Source organism: Thermobia domestica, chromosome 10, assembly GCF_964235325.1.
Source record: "Thermobia domestica chromosome 10, izTheDome1.hap1.1, whole genome shotgun sequence".
Taxonomy (NCBI): domain Eukaryota; kingdom Metazoa; phylum Arthropoda; class Insecta; order Zygentoma; family Lepismatidae; genus Thermobia; species Thermobia domestica.
In genome coordinates, this window is record NC_137463.1 from 250,864,141 (window position 1) to 250,885,442 (window position 21,302).

A 21,302-nucleotide genomic window follows, 5' to 3' on the forward strand; every position below is an offset into this window, starting at 1 on the left:
TCAATTAATCATCACTCTTCTTGAACCTACATGCATTGCAACTTGAAAAGGATATTTTGCTTGACAAAATGGTTGAAAGTGCTAAAAGGACAATCTACTGAAGTTCATTGGTTTACACGAAATTGTATTAGTCTACTATATATCTACTGAGTATAAAGAACGTTAGGGCTGTCTTCATATAAAAATATTGGTATTGGATTGAGCAACATGTTACTTTAAATAATAGATATCTTTCAAATAAAATGAAATCTTTCAGTTTAACGTTGCACGAGTGTGCCCTTTTTACTAGAGGAGACGGGCGATTAAGGCGACGGAATGATAATAGAAGTTGAGTTGAGTTGATTTTGAGTTTAACGTCCCTTACAGCAGCGAAGTTATAGGAGACATAAACCTACTCATTAACGTGGAATCCGAATCACATGAACTCCAGCCGGGAACGAACCCGAGTCTCCCACGGAAAAGGCGCGTATGTGAACCGCTTAGGCACGAAGGAGCTCTGAATGATGATAGAAGAATCGATGGAATGAGAATGTGGAAGGAAATTGGAGTATCCGAGAAAACTCACGGACATGATCTTGTCCACCTCGAATTTCCTTCTCCTGGGATCGAACCACGAACCTTACACACCAGAGGTACGCACTCTAACACTCAGCCAGCGTGCCCACCACTCTAAATAATAAATAACTACTGTATTTTAAGACATGTTTTACTTGTACAAAACAAGTAAATGAAAGATAAGCTAATGAATGTTAGTTATTATATGTTATTACAGTTATGAAGTAACATTATACATTAGTATGTGTTATTAAGTTGAGACAAATTATCATGATTGAAACGTTAATATGTATAACATGAGTATTGTAGTAAACTTGTCTGAAAGTTGATTAACGGTCTTTGATATTAATTCTCGTTATTAGTTAACAGTCTTCGATATTAACTTTCGTTATTGGTTAACTGCCTTTGATATCAACTCTCGTTATTAGTTAAAAGTCTTTGATATTAACTTTCGTTATTGGTTAATTGTCTTTGATATTAAGTCTCGTTATTGGTTAACTGTCTTTGATATTAACTCTCGTTGTTGGTTAATTGTCTTTGGTATTAACCCTCTTTATTCGTTAACTGTCTTTTATATTAACTCTTGTTATTGGTTAACTTTCTTTAATATTAACTCTCGTTATTGGTTAACCGTCTTTGATAATAACTTTCGTTATTCGTTAACTGTCTTTCATATTAACTCTTATTATTGGTTAACTCTCTTTGATATTAACTCTCGTTATTGGGTTAACTGTTTTTGATATTATCTCTTGTTATTGGTTAACTATCATTTGATATTCACTTTTGTCAATGATAACTGTCTTTTATATAAACTCTTGTTAAGTTTGTTACTTGGAATATACACACATTTTAACCATAAACAAATTTAAACTGAACAACAGGGCACAGGAAACCAGGGCTGTTAAATTTAAAATATCATTTAATTTTATCTTCTTGCAGAGGATTATTTACTGAACTCGTTGTTATTGTCTCCAGTATAGGAGTCCGATGGAGCACTGATGCGAAAGTAAGTAAGAACAATAAAAAGTTAAGGTGTTCCTCGAACTTCCAACGAAAGTGACCTGGTCCAGTTAGTCCAGAAGAAGAGATTTTCACTTGTAATTTGGGGTGGCCATTCCTTGGAGAAGAAATGACGGAAAGACATAAATTGACTCATAAAAGAAGAGTAACGATTTACCAAACATGGTGGACAGAAGACTACCAGCACGATGCGTGCCTTGTTTTTCTCGTGCATGTCATACGCACAGAGAGGCACGCAAATGCCGTTAAAACATCTTTGTGTGTCAGTTATCATGGGAAGAGGTTCCTTTTGTTTGTAACATTCTGTGGTATGTGAGCACACACTTTTTTTTTCATAAATCTATACTCGTATAATCTTTTGGACGGAAGCCGGTTAGGAACCAACCATATTTGGCGGTCGTTGAACTTTTTTCTGGTTGCCCAGGCGATGAAGAGAATGCTTGCGTCCGTAAGTTAACCACAAGTAACACCATTTGACTCATGCGCGGAATATGTATATAGGTAGAAGGTAAAATACAGCAGGCAGGTGCGCCTCTCCACTGAAGGAACTTCTTGAGCCCTTAGGCGTAGGTCCTGCCTAACCTTTGGCCTTAATGTCTCTACATCATAAATACTCCTGTGTCCTTCGTTCTTTAATGCGTGTTTTGCATATGAAGTAACGCTTCAATGACTGCTATATTCATTAGCTTCGATTGTAGTATGATTATGAAGCTAATTTCCATTTGAGGATTCTAACAGATCTTTTAAATGATTTTGACACTTCAGCAGTACATTACTACATTGGAATGGCACAGTGTACAGGTATATTGCACGAAAATAAGACTAACTGAACCCGGGTGACTTGTTTAGGTCATATGTACACGTATATAACTTATGTTAACCACCACCATTAAAGTTCTGAATAAATTAATTGAATTTCCGTATTCTTTCAAAACGTCTTCAGAAATTTGACTTCCAAGGAATCAATTTGGAAATCTCTGTCATGTTTGTAATGTCAGTAAAGGAAACTTTGTGGTTTCTTTTATGTCAAGAATTTGCATATTCTTTTAAAATTGGTACTGTACCAAAATGTGACTTTTCATAAATGAAATAACCTCTATTGCATTAAAACACTTTCATTTGCCATACAGGGTATCCAATTAGAAACCCTCGTAAAATTAGTTGATATTTATATATTCTGAGTCAAATGATGAAAAACGACTAGAAATTTTCAAAACGTTGGTGTGGAGAAAAGTGAATTGAGTTGATTCTGAGTTTAACGTTCCGTTCAACAGGGAAACTGTATGAGACGTGGGCCTACTGATTAATATGGAATCCGAACCGAACGAGCTCCCGCTGGGAATCGAACCCGGGCCCCCCGCAACAAGGACGCATACGCTAACCGTTTAGCCACACAAAGGAGTTCTGGAGAAGAATGAGAGAATTAGTTGGATAGAGCGGAAATCGAATGGGAAGGTGTTAAAAATGATGGACGAGAAAAAATTAGTTTCAGATATTATTGAGAAGAGGGAGGGAAATTGGTTCGGACATTGGCTAAGAAACTGTACCATGAGGGACGTGCTAGAGGTCTGGTGGCAGAAAAGAGGAAGGGGGCGAAGGAGAGACTACTATTAATGGACAGTATAAAAACCAAGGATCTTATAAAATAGAGGATCTGCCCTTACAACAAAATCTTGAAGCCATACGTCACAGTTTCGCCACCCTACTCTGCCCACTCCGCCCAATAGGATCACAATGTTTTGAGCCAACAATCATGGCGGAAACGAAAGTATCCAATCAGACTATGGCAGAAACGAGAGTAGCCAATCAGACGTGCCGATGCTCGGTTGTTTTTTGGCTTCATCGATTTAATAGCATGAAGATACATATGGGCAGATCCTCTATTTATAACATCCTTGATAACAGAAAAAAAAGTACGTAAAGACGAAGAGGTTAGCGGAAGTCCGTGAAGCATGCAAGCTTCTCACTTGCGGCAAATCAATTGCCAATGATGGCAGAATACCTTTATGATGATAATGAAGTCTAGCCATTTGGAAGCTCTACAGCAATTACCAAAAGCCAGACTCCCACATCCATCGTGTGAGCACTTGACAGGCCCGTATCCCTATCGTTAGGTCTTTTCTTTTTTGATAAGCATTAGACCAGCCATTTCCGACGTTTTATCAAGTCCTAAAACGAAAGTCGTTAATTTATAGACTTCCAAACTATACAATGCATAAGTGTCGAAGTCTTATACAACTACTTTGTCCGTCCTTCCGTCTGTCGACACGTATCAGAGCATAAACTGTAAATTTACTTCAGTCTATCGAGAAGCGGATTTTTGCAAATGATTTAGAGTCCCAAGATAACATATGGGACAATCCATAACACTAAACTAAATCCGGAAGTTGTTTAACACCACTATTACTTGCGGTATCAATACTAATTGCTCCAGTGCAAAAACGGAAAGAGATTACCTTTTGTCGATATTTTTGAATTATCATCAGATTTGTGTCAAAATTGATCACTATTGCAGCAACACAAGAGTCATTGTGTTGAAATGACACAACCACTTTTTATTGTATAAGAATAATTCAAATCCCAGAATAAATCCCAGCTTTAACGCAACTATTGAATCTAAAAATAACGGAAATATGCTATAATTACTTCAGATTTCAATATTTATCGCTATAACGTAGATTAAAAACGGTAAAAGATAACAAGAAACGGTTTTCTTGATAGGAATTTAGTATCCCAAGAATTTTGCCTTCCTTCTTAACTGCCGATTAAAGCAGGAAATGAATATAACTGTCACTTCTACCAGATAATGAAAATTAAATAAAATATTTCAATTTAATGTCCCACAATTATACCCTTTAGGCCAAGGAGGACGATGACTAGAGCAAGTGAGTGATGATGGAAGAATTGGTGGAATGAGAAATTAGGAGGAAACGGGTGTGTCTCGAGAAAACTCACAGACACGATGTTGTCAACCTCAAACTTACCTAGCCGGGGATCGAACAAAAAACCCCATGAACCAGAGATAAGGGCTCTACACTGAGCTACCATGTCCCCCCTAGCAGATAATTTCAGAAGATTTCTATAGGGGGACTTTTAAATAAACGGGGCTGAAAATATAGTACTGCGAAGATACTGAAAATCTATATTAAGCACGATCGGATTGGAGGTATTGCCCCGGAAGAATCTAATAGCTTCGGAATTCCCTTACTAATATTCCCACTCCGGGCGAATCTTTCTAATCATAACTGCTTCTGTTTAGAACATTGAACTCCTATACGAGTAGCCTTTAGTGCAAGAGGTTTCGATTCCTGGTGAGGACACTCGGTCGAAAATATGTACAAACTTTTCAGGCCAGGCATCCTGAGTGAGGTTTTCTTGGGTTTTCCTCATTCACACTAGGTAAATGCTGGGATGGTACAGAACATAAATGCCCCAGGCCTCTTTCTTCCTTCACTTTCCTTGGATAGTGTGTTATCGCCGAGGGACGTAATTCCTAATGCGTGATGGTTTAACATGGCCATAGATGCCGAAAGCCCAGAAATCTAATTCCTAATTCTAATCCTAGTGACGGGCTAACATGGTCATAGATGCCGAAAGCCCAGAAATCTAATTTCTAATCCTAATCCTAGTGACGGGCTAACATGGCCATATATACTGAAAGCCCAGAAATCTAATTCCTAATCCTAATTCTAGTGACGGGTTAACATGGCCATAGATGCCGAAAGCCCAGAAATCTAATTTCTAATTCCAATGGGAGTATTTTGGAAGTTTACCATAATTTCACAGTGTAGAAACCAAACTCACAGATGAAAGATAACAAATCACTTTGTCTTGCGTCTGTCACTAATTATGCATAGTTATTTTGTCAAAAGTAGGATGCGCACGAGACCAGATTTGTGGCTGTCTCGTCTCGAAAATGTGCTGTAAAAGTGATGTCTTGACTCGAAAAATGTATATATTACTATTGGAAGAGCCGTGTCTCGACTCGAATTTTGTCAGGAAAATTCTGTCTCGACTCGTCTCGTGCGCATCCCTAGTCAACAGTGTCATGTTTGACTATACATTCTTCAAATTTGTATATTATTTTGAGTGTTCATTCTTTCCATCACTCTGTACCTTCGTTGCTTTTTGTTCAATTTTGGTAATAATGTTGCCCACCATTAGTATACATTAGGTTACATTACTATCCGGAAATAATAGCTAAAAACACGACAAAAAATTGTTTTTTTTTTTTTTTGCATCTTTAGTATTCTACGTAGATGCTAAGTACTATAGTGACATCAGGACAATGTACTCTGTTTTTGTTATAAGCAACATTAAACAATGTACTCTGTTTTTGTTTCTCTATATTCTACTTAGTTTTCCTCATATAATACAAGAGTTTACGGTGACCAACCTGAAGTGCGTACGTACGTTAAGAATACACACGCATTATACGCATCACAAAAGGGTCAACAAACTGTAATTGAAACCAGAACAATTTAATTTAATTTACGTAAAATGATTCTTGCAGAGTATCCATTGTTTTGTGCGTAAGAACAAAAGCTTTGTACAAAAGCCTTTAGTATCCGTTAATCAACACAGAATAAGGACAAGTTTTGGTAAAAACACTTTTTGGGTGAAGTTAGTTCATTATAAAGCTACCAGTGTACAGAACATTTTTGAGCGTCAAAAGAAAAATGGGAGATACTTGTTGAAGATGACATGACCTCCAAAGGAGATAGTCAGTGTAATTGGATCAGGTACAACTTTTACATGAAGATACAGACATGTGTGTTCATTGATCTTCAAAGAATCTAATTTGTTCAATACATTTTCAAGCAACTTTTTAAACAACTTTTCAAAATTAATCAATTATGTAAACCCTAAGGGGTTTTTAGGTGATGCATCGCTACATTCTTCATATGTTATGTATTCTTTTAAGAACACATACATCATTGTCTAAAGAAACTAGGTAAATATTTTTTTTGTTTGTTTGTTTGTTCTGATTGGTAATGAAGTTTGAATGTAGTATCAGCCTTTAATGCTATATTGATATTTTCTTTGGAGTAAAACTAGTCCCATTCTTCATACCAGTTTAATACAGTGGCGGAGCTTAGGTCCCCCAACTTTTTGAGTAGCAAAAATAATTTATTATTTATATATTTTGAAAGTTTACAGTAAACTCATGATATACAATTAGAAAAATCCGTTATCCGGACAGCAGTATATTGTGTAAATATACGGAATCCTTATTTTTAATATGGAAATCAATACGGAGCATAAGCTAACCATATGCAGTGTTGGGAAGTAACGTAACGCAAGTAACGCGTTACTTTTTAAGTAACGTTTCCTAGTAACGCGTTACATTTTTTCCAAAGTAACTGTAACGGTAACGCGTTACAAATTTTTAAGTAACGTACCTAGTTTGTGTTACTTTTTTTGCGTTACATTTAGGATGAGTAACTACAATATATGTATATATATTTTTTTTTCGGAAACAAATGTTTCTTTTCTGTAAGTGAATTTCTCAGAATGAAACAATCGAGCATGAATTACGTATGTCAGTGACCGACAGTCACAGATACACAGAAAAACAGATAAGTTCGTAGTGCCACTTGCTGTTTTTTGACGATGAGGACAGCCTTTGGGAAATCACATGTACTGATTGCAAGCACCTGGAACATTTTGTCGTAGATTTTGACAGCTCCAAATCAATACATTTAGTGAATGAACTAGGAGTGCAATGATACCGGTAGTCTATTTTACTTTGATTGGTGTTGTTTTTATAAAGATAGAGAACGAAAATATTTTACTGTTCGAACGTTTGAAAGAATACTTTTTTCTTAAGAGCTGAGGATGATGGTGGACAGAATTTAAAAGTAAAGTGTCTGAAGTGCCCCGGTGGAAAATATTTATCAACTACTAGGGTGCCATAATTAACGATTTACAGTAAGGGGTTAATATGAATAAACTGTTTTGATGACCAGGCCTACTTTATTACTAGACAATAGTTTGCTGATGGTATGTAATATTGGAGTTCTTTCAGATCAGTTTGCTTATACTAGAGTCCCGTTGATTATAGAGTAGTGTAATGTTTCTCTATATTCTTTATTTTTAATTTTACATAACAACATTGTTATTATTATATAATTAGTTTAGCAGAATAATTATAAGCAACAATTTTTTTAACGCAAGGGATGAGCACGAATCAAGCTAAAATTCGACTCGACTCGAATTCAAGTCGAGTTTCGAGTCAACTCAAGGGTAATATCCTCGAGTCGAGTTCCGAGCCGATTCAGTTTTTCGCGTCGAGTTTCGAGTCCAGTCGAGTTTGATAAATGGCTCATTCGTTTTAAGTCGTCTTGAAACCATGGCCTGATTACACTGGAAAGCGAAAGCCATGAGAAATGTAAGCTAAACAGTAATATGGAATACGTTTAGTGTTGCTCACGAGATGGGACACTGCTTGCATCTCGTCTCGTCTCGATAGCAAGACCACAAGATATTTTTTATAACAAGCTCAGCTCGGCTCGGCTCAACTGAGAAGATGGCTCGAGCTGGCTTGGTAGGGATGAGCCATTTGCTCGGTTCGGCTCAACTGAGCTGTTGGCTCGGCTCACTTCTCCGTTCTGGTCGATAGTGAATGAGCTGTGAGCCGAGCTGCTCGAGTCGTTGACAATTCTAAACCCGGGCCGAGCAGTTTTGAAGATATTTGGCCATGCCCTTTAACTTTTAACAGTGTTTGGCTCGAGCCCGAATACTCAACCTAGACCCTCGACCCAAACTCACAAGCTCGTGAACAATGTCCTTGATTCCTAGACTTCACGACTACCGAGGTTGGCAATCAACTGGTTTTTTAGTATTCAAATACAAACCACCTATCTTTCTCTTTATATGCAGTGTTGTTATAATAATAATAATAATTTAATAATAATAATAATAATAATAAGTTGTATTATGTGTTAAGTAATAATAACAAATTGCATTTGTCTACAACAAATAATATAAGTTGTAGTAGTAGTAGTGGCAGTGATAATAATTATACTGTTTATGTAATACACTTGCAGAATGTACTCGAAACTACACACCGGATTTGGCTCTAGTCGACTCGAGACTCGGCTCCAATTCGAGTCGAGTTGGAGGAAATTTTTCTAGTCGAGTTCTCGGGTCGAGCTCAAAGATGTCTCTTTCTAGTCGAATCGAGTGTCAAAGAAAACTCGTTCGCGTCCATCCCTACGAACGAGTAACGCAGTATGGCATTTTATCAATGTTACATTATATGAAAATGTTCATATATCAAGTAAAAATTTGTCCTTGCATTTACATAAAGCGATTCAGAAAGTGCAATAATAATAATAATAATAATAATAATAATAATAATAATAATAATAATAATAATAATAATAATAATAATAATAATAATAATAATAATAATAATAATAGCGGTAGTAATAGTAGTACGGAAAATTGAAGTCAATTTTTTTTCACATTTTTACAGTTTCGGACCTAAAAGTAACGCGTTAGTAACGCGTTACTTTCGAAGTAAAGTAACAGTTACTTTTTGGGGGCAAGTAACGCGTTACTAACGCGTTACATTTTAAGAGAAAGTAAAGTAACTTGTAACGCGTTACATTTTTACAAGTAAGTTACCCAACACCGTCCATATGCTACATATTTTTTTCGCTTACATGTTACATCATGCCATTGCAGGATCTATAATATCTAACAGTCTTGCGTATATTACATACATATACAAATGTTACATACGTCAGCTATATCTTACATACGTCCATCTGTATATCAGATTCTGACCGCCTATATACAGTTCTTTCGTTCGTAAGGAAAGTACGTTTATTCGGAACACTTATACGAAAAGTACGTATAAAATATACTTTTTCAGTTATACGTTTGCTGTACGTTAAATCCAAAAACTACAGGATTTACACGTGTAACCTCGTTTTTACGTGTGCCACAAACGTTTTTTCTCAGTGTACCTATTACAGTATGAATTCTAGCTGCCCCCCAGTTTTAACATTCTAGATCCGCCACTGATTTATTAAATATAAAACCGAAATTTTTAATATTGCGAAAACTGTTCATTTGTTACCCTTTAGGAGTGAAACTTTCAAAACCACTGCAACACATTCAGTCATTTTAAATTAAGAGTTTATATTCCAAATTTAATAGTGTCGACTAAAGCTGATCCTTACATTGAACTTTTCTGAATAATAAATGGAAAATTGAATATAGATATTATAGGAATAGCCACCTTTTTGCCCCTCAAAGCCACAATTTTCGAAAGCACCTAAACACATTTTCGCTCACTTCTAATGAAGAGTTTAAATACCGAATTTCAAAACTACAAATTACGGTAACTCTCGCATTAGGCACTTTCTGAATAAAGAATCAGATTTTTTTTTTTCAAATTTGGATATTATAGAAAGTTCTTCTTTTCCTGTTTTAGAAGTGGAGATTTTGAAAACACTCAAAAACCTATTTTCTCATTTTTGATTAAGAATTTAAGTCAATTTGACATCTGCAACTTAAGTGAATTCTCACACATACCAATTTAAAAAAATAATAAATAAGTGAAAAAAATAAAAAATAAAAATAAAGAAATAGCGCCCTTCTTCCACTTCAAAGCAGAAGTTTTGGAAACACTAAAACACGTATTTCCTTGTTGTTGATTACGAGATCAGTTAGCATATGTATTTTCACACCTCCAACTCTAGCTATTCCTCAACATTGAGCACTTTCTAAAAAGAAAAAAAAACGGAAAATTGAATGTTAAAGAAATACAATATTTTCTCCTTTAAGGGTGGGATTTCAATCAAACACTGAAAATCATTATCAGATTTCATCTCGCTAACTGGAGGAGTTCAAGCGATACCCTAGTCTTGGGAAAAGACTTCAACTCACTTTACCTAGGGATCGATTCCGGGTGGGGACTCTCGGTCGAGAAAGTGTAAAAACTTTTTTAGGCCAAAAATCCTAAGCGGGGTTTTCCTGGATTTTCCTCATTCATACCAGGCAAAGACTGGGATGGTACCTAAAATACAGGCCGCTTTCTTCCTTCTCTTTCCTCGAATAATGTGATCACCGAGGGAAGTCAGTCCTCATACGTGACGGGCTAACACGGCCATAGATGCCGAAATCCCAGAAATCTAATTCCTAATCCTAATCCTAGTGACGGGCTAACATGGCCATAGATCACGAAAGTCCAGAAATCTAAGTCCTAATCCTAATCCTAGTGACGGGCTAACATGGCCATAGATGCCGAAAGCCTAGAATTCTAATTCCTAATCCTAATCCTAGTAACGGGCTAACATGGCCATAGATGCCGAAAGCCCAGAAATCTAATTCCTAATCCTAATTCTAGTGACGGGCTAACATGGCCATAGATGCCAAAAGCCCAGAAATCTAATTCCTAATCTTAATCCTAGTGACGGGCTAACATGGCCATAGATGCCGAAAGCCCAGAAATCATATTCCTAATGCTAATTCTAGTGACGGGCTAACATGGCCATAGATGCCGAAAGCCAAGAAATCTAATTCCTAATGCTAATCCTAGTGACGGGCTAACATGGCCATAGATGCCACAAGCCAAGAAATCTAATTCCTAATGCTAATCCTAGTGACGGGCTAACATGGCCATAGATGCCGAAAGCCCAGAAATCTAATTCCTAATGCTAATCATAGTGACGGGCTAACATGGCCATAGATGCCGAAAGCCCAGAAATCTAATTCCTAATGCTAATCATAGTGACGGGCTAACATGGCCATAGATGCCGAAAGCCCAGATATCTAATTCCTAATCCTAATCCTTTATCTAATATACATACTTCAAAAAAATCCTTTTCATATCCCTTTCTTTCGTAACAAAAGAAGTTTTCTGCCCAAATTTCACGTTTCTAGCTATAGTGTGACTTCGATGAGTGAGTCAGTTTTATATAAAGTATAAATGTGAACGAATCTGTATCAAATGAACCCCAATAGAATCACTGTTAAACAACCATGTGTGGCATAACTAAATTGAATTGAGAACCCCCGTTTGGTCTAGTGGATAGCATACTTGACTTCGGTTCGCATGGTCCCGGGTTCGATTCCCGGTCGTGGTAAAGTTGAACGACTAAAGTGGTTCGTATTCCACTATAATCAGTAGGTCCACGTCTCATTTAGCCTGGCCGGCATAATGGTAGGACCTTAAACTAAATCAAACTAAATTGAGCTGATTAAGACAAGTCAGGCACGCACCCAGAAGTTTTTGTTAAAAGTGGTCCAAGCTTCGGGTGGTTGGGGGAGACAATACTACCAGCCATTAAGTCTATGTAGTATTGAACGGGTGTTATTCTGCATCCGAAAAAACGATAAGTAATTGTAAAATACTTCTATCTATATTTTCAGAGAAAAAACATAAAACTAGACTGTTTTTATAAGAGTATAGATGAAGTGAAAGATCAAATTTTTGAAGCTACATTAATCATTTCCCTGTTAAACAAGTATCGTTTTATTGAGAAAGTATTCAAATGTATGTTGAGTTAGGAAGTTTTTTTGGGAGAGGGTCCGGAGGCCTTCCCCGTGGGAGCGCCCCTGAAACTAGTACATTTTGAAACTATGATAGTCTTCCTAACTACGAGAACTGAACATTGAAAGCCGCATTTTCAGGTTTTAATTAAATTGGTCTTGCAATCAACAGGTCTCTGGTTCAAATTCCTATTTTTCTCGCTAGTGATTTCCCAGTATTTTCCCTTAATCTTACCAGGAGAACGTGAAATTGACCCACAAATCTGGTAAACTGTCTTCCCAAACTAGATTTATATTAGCTGTATATTTTCGTTAAAAAATTGCCAATCTTCCTAAACAAATAAATAAATGTATTGTGCAATAATGGCACAAATGATAAATTGAATGAGAATTTAGTCTATGGAACGATATAGAGAAGTTAGCCTATGGAACTTGGCACTTACGCAATCCGTACTGGCGTTGTATCCGAACCGTTGCAATCACTTTCAGTTCTTGAGCACCACACGAAGCGTTACACCCAACGGAACTGTCCAAGTAAAGTCGCAGTGGTCGACCATACGAGATGAAGATAAAACACTCTCGAAAAACACTGAATGGTCTCTCAGAATAGGTGAAAGTGTTTCGCCCTCTCTGCTGTCTTTTTTTTAGTTTCTTTCTTCTGTTTTTTGAAGTCAATTATCTCTTGTTCACTTGAGTAAAGATCTTAAACAGGCCAATTAGTACAGTTGACCAATGAGAGGATTCCAAGTGCTCTTCAGCTAAATTTGCACGCTACTGCTATATCTAATGATGGTTGTAACGATTATCAAACCGAAAGCGAAAGGAAATCAAAAGAAGATACCAAACAAAAACATGAGATCACTTTCAATTTTTGAACCACCCCTTACCCCCTTCCATCCTCCTCCTTCTTTTATATCAATTTTAGCCTTCACGCAAAGTTTTGGGTTTGGCCAACCAACTTCTGTTTCGTTGGAAGTACCAGAAGGTGACAGGGGTCTTGGATAATGATCCGTGTCAAAGAAGCTGGAGTCAATGGGAGACCTTTCTTGTCAAATTCTCCTCGCACGCCACTTAGCTTCTCTTCCTCTAAGATTTCTCAGAGAGTGCAATGGTGCATGGAATCTGATTCTGTCAAAAACGAAACGCTTGGAGGTTCACTCGTAAGAAAGTGATCTCAATTTCACATGGTTTTAACAATAATATAATTTGGCAGATCAAACTTTCCACAGACAATACGGTCAAATTATATCCTGATACAAAGGACAATATATTAGTTACATAGTATTATATCTTTCAAGGCATCTCTCATGGTTTTTTCTTATTTATTTCTTTGTCCAGACAGATAACAATAAAATTCGATTCAGTGAAATTTCAGGAAATTATCAGAAACAAGGCATTTGCTATTTCAATATGATAAAAAGAAATTTTAAGAATTTTCCAAAGTAGTTGTATTTTTTTTTTTTTTTAAAAGCTACTGTTTATCTTCACGATGAACAGGAAGTTTGTGATTCTATTCTAATCTTCCTACCAATCATTCAAAGTAAGTTATGTCAGATTATTATGAAGTGAAAGTAACACATTTTTATTGTGATACAAAATATACTATGGCATCAAACAGAATAGTATGGTTATTAGGCTCGTGATTGCAAGATCTGTCTGTTGCAGGTTCGAATCCCTCTCAAGAGATGGATGTCACTATCTACTCTATTATTCATTAAACTGTCCACTCACAATTCATTTCATTATCATTACGTCATCTCTATTAACATAAAAGATGGAATTGTGGGTCATAAAGTTTACCGCATATGGATGACAAGAATACGTAACCAAACTCTCTTCCCCTTGCACTTTGTAGTTTATACGAATTACAATCACATATGCATAATATAGGCTACAATAAATGTTTATTTTGGTAGTGATCTGCGTAGATTCGTATGTCCACGAGTTTTTACTCCAGTACTGAAAGTATATGAAAACAAGATTCTGAGACAAATATCCGGACCCAAGAGAAACGGGAATGGGGTATTGGATATTCATAAATACAATAGGGGGCCCACATGAGCTTTGGGAAGGCCACGGGCCCCCCAGGATCGGCGCCCTTGATGGTAGGATATGATGGGTAAAATATTTCACTGTATTCTTCCTGTATATGGTGGTGACATATAGAACTTCGCAAAGTTTCTCTACATCTCAAAGTATTGAATGTAACTGAATAATAATAATACTAATATTTTCTCATTCTCTTTCTCAACTTTTTTTTTCTAACTTAAGTACTGACTAACTATATGGCTTATGGAACCCGGAGGTTTAATGCTGCATTCACAAAAGCTCTGCATAGCCAATTGGATCCACATTCCACTTTGTATTCCTATTTCTGAGAGATCAATCTTAATATTGTCCTCTCATCTGTGCCTAAGTCTATTCTATGGGACGCTTTCCGATTGGATTTCCAGTTGAAATGTTGAAGGTGTTCCTACTTTATTCCATTCTGGCTACATAACCTGCCCATTGAACATCCTAGACTTGATGACTTCAATAAAGATATGCTCTCAAGATAAGAAATTCAAAATAAACTTTGAAAATTATTTTTTCGTTACTAGGTCCCTAATTACATTTATCTCTGCCACCTCCTTCTGCGACCTCCATGTATTCCTCTCGTGACCCCTCTAGGGTTTTGAACCCCACGTTGAGAAACTCCGTCCGTTGTAAGGAGTTTCTCAGGAAAGGAAAGTATTTCCAATAGATCACGCAAGACTGGACATTTGGTACTACTCTTTAAGTATTTTGTCCATGGGAAAATCTATGTAGTTTTATTTTTTTTTAAATAGAGAATATATTATGGTTATTTTTTTGTATAACAAAACCGTGGGATTTGGCTATAATCTCTAATAGTTACTAACTCCAGAGAAAATGGGGAAAAAATAAGTAAAATGGCATATCTGTATTAAAGGGTATGCTTCACTAACCCCAGAAAATTATAGCAATTTCTTCTGCTTTTTTTATTGAGTCATTGAACTGCAAGATGTATGTCCAGAGTGCAGAATAGACTTTCACCTTTTTTCTTCAGTCTGATTTCCCAAAATATGGAAGACATTTTCCTCTTCAGTTTTTTTTTTTAATATTATTTTCTTCCCTGAAGTTTTCTGGCCGAATTCATTTAAAATGCTTTGTAACAAACAAAAGTAATAAAAAAAAATCCTTTAACACCTATGGATTGTAATGTAATAGGTAACTGACCTCTTTGAGACTCTTCCTCATTTTTTTTTAAAGAAATTTACAGAATAAATAGAAATCTTAATCGCATTAAGTATTCTTGTTTTTTTTCTTCTTATTCCTAAACTCATTGAGTGATACTTTTAAATTAAATAAATGAGAGAAAGTAATTATTACAATATTCAAGATTGTCTTCCAGCTATTCTATACTTGGCTTTTTCTTTTCTGTTTTGCAAAAAAAAAAAAAAAAAAAAATCGTTAGAAATTAAATATTTCATAAACTGTGATGAAACATTATATGTGTATAGACTTCCAGTAAATTAGTCATGAATACTTATATTGCTTAGAGTTAAAAATAAATAAATAAATAAATAAATAAATAAAAGATATTGAAACCAAGTTTTGTTTGTACGAACATTTGAAAATGAGATGAAATCTTTGAGTTTAACGTCCCACGATTATGCCCTTTAGGTTAAGGAAGACGGATAACTGACGCAAGTGAGGGATGATTTAAAAATTGGTGGAATGAGAAACTGGGAGGAAGCAGCAGTACTGCGAGAAAACCGACTGACAGGATATTGTCCACTGCAAACTTGTTTGGACACGAACCAAAACCAGGGACCCCACGCACCAGAGTTGAATTGAGTTGAGTTTAAGTTTAACGTCCCTTTCAGCAGCGAGGCTATATGAGACGTGGACCTACTCATTAACGTAGAATCCGAACCACATCAGCTCCAACCGGGAATCGAACCCCACGCACCAGAGTTAAGCGCTCTACCACTGAGCCAGCATGTCCATACAGAATTTGAAAAGAGAAGAAATTTAGTGTGTTATTCGGGGAAGCAGATACAAGACACAATTGCTTATTCGACCTCTTATTAGTAACCTCGTCATCAGAATGTTTATTATTATTATTATTATTATTATTATTATTATTATTATTATTATTATTATTATTATTATTATTATTATTATTATTATTATTATTATTATTATTACATTTTACTACTAACGTAATGTTGTGACTCCACTTAGGGTTGCCATATCACTCCTTTTTGAGATCCTTTAAAAGTTGAGTTTGGTTTACGGGGGAAGGCACGGTGGTTCAATGGTAGAGCCCTTACCTCTGGTGCGGAGGTTCCCTAGTTCGAACCCGTCCAAGAAAGTTTGTAATGGACATCATATATTTGAGTTTTCTCGGAATCTTCTAGTTTCGTCCCATTCATATTCTCATTCTTTTATTCTCACTTGCCTTAAGAGTCTTCATCCCGGCGAAATTAAAATACTGCTAATTTTACATTAATTATGTGATATCTTCAAATAGATAAAAGATAATCGAAATGTGGAACAAGAGCGCCCTAGACAATATCATTTTACATGAGAAACCGTTATCACGACTCACTTATCTGCTTTCGACTTCGAGCCATTTTGAAAATCCGCATTTATTTTCGCGTTTCTAAACAGCTGAAAACGGAAAGCCACTAGGTGACTTGTGATAACGGTACCTCACACAAAATAATATTGTCTAGGGCGCTCTTGTTCCATATTTCAATTATGTTTTATCCTTTTGAAGATATCACATAATTACTATAAAATTAGCGGTATTTTAATTTTGCCGGGATCTTAGCCTAAACGCCATACGTTAAACTTGAAGTTAAATTTGGCAACATTTCTTTACGTATTTACTCTGCCTATCCTTCCGTCCGTTTGGGAGACAGAATGTTTCAAGAACTGTATACATCAACTATCATTTTTGGTTAGGTTGTAGAAGGAAAAAGTTGGAAATAACCTTCGTTGTTGGATGGTATATTTAAACAGGAAGTGGCGGAAATAAACCGTAAAAAAGAAGGAGCGTAATATCTAATTTTATCACAGATGAATTTCTCCCTCCAAAATTTTTTTTTATTTCCAATTTTTTTTTCGTAGAATGTTTATTTATCCAGATATTTTGCAGTCTCAAGTTAAAATTCTCTCTCTCTCTCTCTCTCTCTCTCTCTCTCTCTCTATATATATATATATATATATATATATATATATATATATATATATATATATATATATATATATATATATATATATATTACCGCTCGAAAGTTTTGGAACATGCAGGATTTTTGTAAGCATCTACTGTGATGCAATTAATTTGGCACGAGAGCTTTACCACCCTGCATCAGATATACTCGTGCCTAAAATAGAATCCATATCTGAGAGGTACTGATATATATGTCGAATTATAATTCTTAAAACTAAGGCCAAAAATGGTATTTCACACAGGGGGAAAACTGAATCTGCAAAAGTAGTGATACGAATAACGTCACGCTGTCCACCGTGCCTATCTTCCAAACTGTATGTTTTTAGGAAGTAGAGAGACGCCATAGAAATTTTTGGGAAGTGGGTGAACGACGTATCCGCGCGTTTCCCTCACTTTTACCCCTGATTTCACATAGATATCACATAGAATAAACAAAAGTATCCAAGGTGAAGTAACAGATTAGTTTTGTTGAACGATGTACAGTAGATGTACAGTGGGGAAATGTAGTGACAGAAATTCGGAAGTAAAATCTAATTACCAAATTTTGCCGTTCTTTATACCTCATAGATATGCTGGCTTTAAAAAAGCTAAAAATGCCATTCTTTGAAAAAAAGTTTACAACGGTCAATTTACATTCTTCTCTGCTCAATTGTCGCTCAGTGGAAGCGTATATGCAATGCTCGTCGTTAGTATTTCAACGAGCAACAATGGCGTACACGAAACCGTCGTAAACACTTTTCAAAATATGGTAATTTTGGCGTTTTAAATGTTAGCATATCAACAAGCTATAAAGAACTGCAAAATTTGGAAAAATACTTTCTCTTTGAAATTTTTGTCACTGCATTGACCCTCTATGTCTACACTTTTCAAACAAAACTAATATAATGTCCCTTCTTACGCCCCTTTATTTATACTATGCAATATCTCTATCAAATTGTCTTTTTTTGGTTTCAATTTTAAGAATTATGATTTGATATATCATCTACAGTACTTTCTCAGACCTCAATTCAACTGTCGTCAAATTTGATATAGGCAGGAATACGTGTGATGCAGGGCGGTGAAGTTAGTGTGCCAAATAGTAGGATCATAGTAGATGCTTACACAAATCCGGAGTGTTGGAAAATTTTTGATAGGTAGTGTAGGCTACACACACACACACACACACACACATATATATATATATATATATATATATATATATATATATATATATATATATATGGATTTTTGTTTTTGTTTCTTCTTTGATGACGCAATAGTTCAAAGTAAATGACAAATATGTTAATAAGGTGTACCGATGAATGCTTCATAAGCATTAGGGTTGGCAAATTTCTCAAAGCAAGTTAGAACTCGAAAAAAAGTACTCCTGACTCAATACTTATAAAAAAACAAAAGCTCTATGTTTTCCATGGATTCTAAGGTTAATTCATTGGTGTATGATATGGATTATTTAGTATTACATATGTATGGAAATGAAGGATTAAGTACGCTTACATAATAGATAAATTAAGAAATGGAAACACCCAAAGAACTACAGGAAACCTATCATTATAATGTAAAGTGAAGTGTGAAAGGTCAAAAGAAGGAACAATGTACATCTTAATATCCGATTGAAGGTTGGCACGTTTAGATATTACACTATTAAAGCATCAAGATACAGCGTGGCTAATTATCTCCCAATAACTTTCTAACATAAGTGATTCCCTTAGTTCCTTCCATTAGACACAACTTCCGATCTCACAGACGCAAGGCTAAACTTCTTTGTTTTTTGTTGTTGTTTTTTTGTTTTTGTTATTTGTTAAAGAAGAAAATATCTGTCACATCTAATATTAATATTTATTATAGGAAATATTTTATTATGGTAGACTGAATTTTATAGTAATAGTTTGTAATAAAAAGGTAGAAAAGTATGTTACACATTTCCGGTAATTAACAATAAAATAAATGAACCGATCATCTTTAAAACACCTTGCACAAATACCATTTAAGGATATTCTGAAATTAAGATAATAATAATAATACGTTACCATTACTTAGAACGAGATAACTTTATAATATGAGATGTATAGAAATAATATTATTTAAAATGAAGACATTATCTTCTTGTTCTTACCCAGAACAAGAAAACTTCTGAAGACAAAATAGATATCTTAAAAGAATCTAAAATTAGGTTACTAAGAATATATTAACAGATTATCATTACAACGAAGAGCTTTAGAACAAAACTAATATTTTAAAAAAACAAGCTAATAGACCTAAATATTATTTTAGCCTCGAATCAGGTAATGTTTAAATATATACAAATTATTTGGAAATAACTTTAAGATTTAAATAATGTTTTATCATATTATCAGAACGAGACAAATATTGAACATGAAAAATATATTCGAAAATAATCTCATGTATTTTCTTGTTATCACTTGGAACAAGAGAATATTTGAGTATATGCAAGAGATAATACAAGTTATTTTTTTAATCATATTATCATCAGAACAAGGCAATATTCAACACAATACATAGAATTAGAAATCTAAGAATAATTATTATTATCATCATCACTTGAAATGAGACAGCTCTTGAAGACAGCGGTATTTTAAAATAATCTAAGATTGAGATAATATTTTCTTATCATATTGTTATTAGAATAAATAACTTCTGGTCAAAACATAATATTAGAAAGTAATCTGAGCATAATATTTGTTTTATTGTTATTATTTAGAAAACTCCAACTGTTGAACATAAGAAGATAAGGTGAAAATATAAATAATCCGAGATTGATATTGCATTTTATCATATTGTCATCAGAACAAATTGATTTGCGATAAAGGGAATTTCTAAACTCTAAAACTCTAATAACAATATATAGTATATTGTTATCACAATACAATAATACAAGATTAAGATAACATCAGATTGTCATCAAAACGAGGTAACGTTTGAACGTAAAGATATATATTTTAAGATAATTGAGAATAATAATTATTATATTATGATCACTCAGAAGAAGACCACTTTCGAAAATAAGCATGATACTTTTAAATAATGTGAACTCTGAGACAATACTTTTGTCATCAGAATAAATGAAATTTTGAACAAAATAAGTTACTTTAAAATAACCTATTAAAGATACTTTTGAATATAAACAAAAAATACTTTTAAATAATCTGTTAATAATGCAATGTGTATCTACAAGCCAATAAGTCTATATAGTATTGAACGGGTATTATTTTTGCATCCGAAAAGACGATAAGTAATTGTAGAATACTTCCACCTATATTTTCAGGAAAAAAATAATAGAACTAGATTGTTTTTATAAGAGAATGAATACAGGTGAAGTGTAAGATCAAATTTTCTTGCTACGTCAATCATTTCCCTGCTAAACAAGTATAATTTTATTAAGAAAGTATATAAATACATGTTGAATTAGATAATTTTGCAGGAGTCCAGATCCGGTGCCTTCCCCGTGGGTACGCCCTTAGCGTAGATTTTTTTGAGGGTTCTCCCATTTCCTCTTACTTTCTTTATTCCACCATTTCGCTCATTATCACAGTCATCTCTCCTAACATACATATACGTATGTCGCAAGTTAAATTAAAAATAAATGAATAAATAAAACAACTTTGACTCCAAAGCCATTTTTTTAAAAAGAGAGTTTGTTACTGAATTCTCTCTGTCTGTGTGTGTGTGCCTGTCTTTTTCTTTTCTTTTCTTTTTTTTTTTTTTTTTTTTTTTTTTGCGAATTTTTCAATTTTGAGCCCTCCATTCGATAAAGCATCAAAAACTATCTAAAAAAAGTGATGGAATTTTTCGCGGCACTCTTACCGTTCCCGAGGTATTGGCCAAAAGAATTCCGATTTTGGGGAGGGTTAAGGAGCCCGATTTTGAGAACAGTAACTCATAGACATGATATTGGTGTTGATCAATACCAGTTATTGATTCAATAATTATTGCGTCATTAGTTATTGACTCAATAATT

The 21,302-nt window shown here is 34.8% G+C and overlaps 1 protein-coding gene across 3 annotated transcripts in view; it reads right to left on the bottom strand.

Moving 5' to 3' along the window:
* Cad89D (cadherin 89D) overlaps positions 1-21,302 on the bottom strand; it is a 379,672-nt gene that overhangs the window by 299,129 nt on the left and 59,241 nt on the right. Inside the window, exon 1 of one of the 3 annotated variants that reach the window (XM_081729480.1) lies at positions 12,525-12,633. The exons of the other annotated variants lie outside the window; for them this stretch is intronic. The gene's annotated coding sequence lies outside the window, so the exon portion shown is untranslated. Of the gene's footprint in view, positions 1-12,524; positions 12,634-21,302 lie in introns of those variants that run through there. 3 annotated transcript variants of the gene reach the window in all.